Below are 1,544 nucleotides of genomic sequence, written 5' to 3'. Positions count from 1 at the left end.
TATATTGGTTATGTAGGTTCAGGTTTGCTGTTTGGAGTAGGATGCACCTAGATGAAATCTATCGACCTTGGTAGAAAAGGAGAAGTCCTATGCGATTTGTAAGACTAAGTTTCGAAAATCTCTGGTCAGAGTAAGTATGAATACTAAAAAAATTTTTTTATGAAATTCATAAATGAACTCGAGTCAAGCCAATCTAGCATATGCTGACGATGGAGTTTGACGAGTTCTTTATGACCTCCGTCAAGTCGAAACACATGATAGAGGGATTATATCACACGATAACTGCACTTAGGGATTTATTTTTTTATTCTGTTGGGTTGCCACTATGTATTGCTAGATGTCACTGGTGGATCGTGAGAACTCACTAAGATCATTTTCGGATTAATGATCTTTGTTGAGGTGAGTTAGAATCATTTCAGCCCATCGAAAAGAGTTTCGACGATACTGTGATGGAGATCACGGTATGTCTCTCTATCAGACAGAATAGAACCTGAGAGGTCACACACAAAAGGAGCATAACTTGATCAATAGCTTGGATCAAATTTAAATTATCAATCGGATTGATAGTTTGAATTTTAGAAACTGCTAATTTATAATCGTTACAGTTTTGGCAACTGCTAATTGTTAGCGCAGGGACTTAATTATAAATGTTGTAATTTTTTTGAGATTGATTAAATTATGAATTAAGTTTTAATTAATTTAAATTAAATTAAATTTAATTAGATTTAATTTAATTTAATATTAATTAAGTTTAATTATCTAAATTAGATTTGGATTTCAAGCTTGATTGAATCAGGCTTGACAGCCTTTTCAAATTCGGCTCGTTTCGGACTCGATTTGAATCTGATTGAGGCTCTATTTGAACTAGATGAACCATGACTTAGAGAGTCTAAGTTTTCTAAGATTCTATCTTTAGAAATCATATCAAAAAGAGAAGTAGAGTATTATTTTTCTTGAGCTCCTTTCTTCATGCGCGCGTGAAGGAGAAGGGGCGCTAATAGTTGGCGCCCCACCTTATCTGAAACTCTTTTTTCATCCAAATTTTTTTTATTTAAATTTAATTTAAAATAAAATAGAAATATCTCCAATTAGGGTATGAAAAATTAATTTCATATGACAAAAAAAATTTGGAGAAGGTGGGACGTGCGCTTATTGTGAGGAGATTTCTTTCTTACAATACATCCTTATCTGAATGCCCTTCTACCCCATTGATTTGGATTTAATGCCTAGGATCAAATAGGATTTGATCTTTTAAGGCATTAAGAAGTGGTTTTGCATGAGATAAGAAAAGTTGGTGTGACAAAAAGAAGAGAGGGCGTGAGGTCTTTGACATGAAGATGTGAGGCACTTTCTTTCTTACATCTTTCTCTCCTTCCCAATGCCTCCTCTCCTTTCTCCCCTTCATCCAATGCCCAGATCTGATAGAGATCAGATCTAAGAAGAGAAAAGAGAGAGAAGAAGAAAGTTTTTTTTTCTTCATGATGATCTGTTCAAATCCCGTCAGATCTGCGTGAAAGAGTTCGCGCAGTGATCTCTTTCTTCAA

The sequence above is a fragment of the Elaeis guineensis genome, chromosome 4 (assembly GCF_000442705.2).
Source record: "Elaeis guineensis isolate ETL-2024a chromosome 4, EG11, whole genome shotgun sequence".
NCBI classification, from domain to species: Eukaryota; Viridiplantae; Streptophyta; class Magnoliopsida; order Arecales; family Arecaceae; genus Elaeis; species Elaeis guineensis.
The sequence above is the reverse complement of the archived record's forward strand: the minus strand, read 5'-3'. Positions refer to the sequence as shown.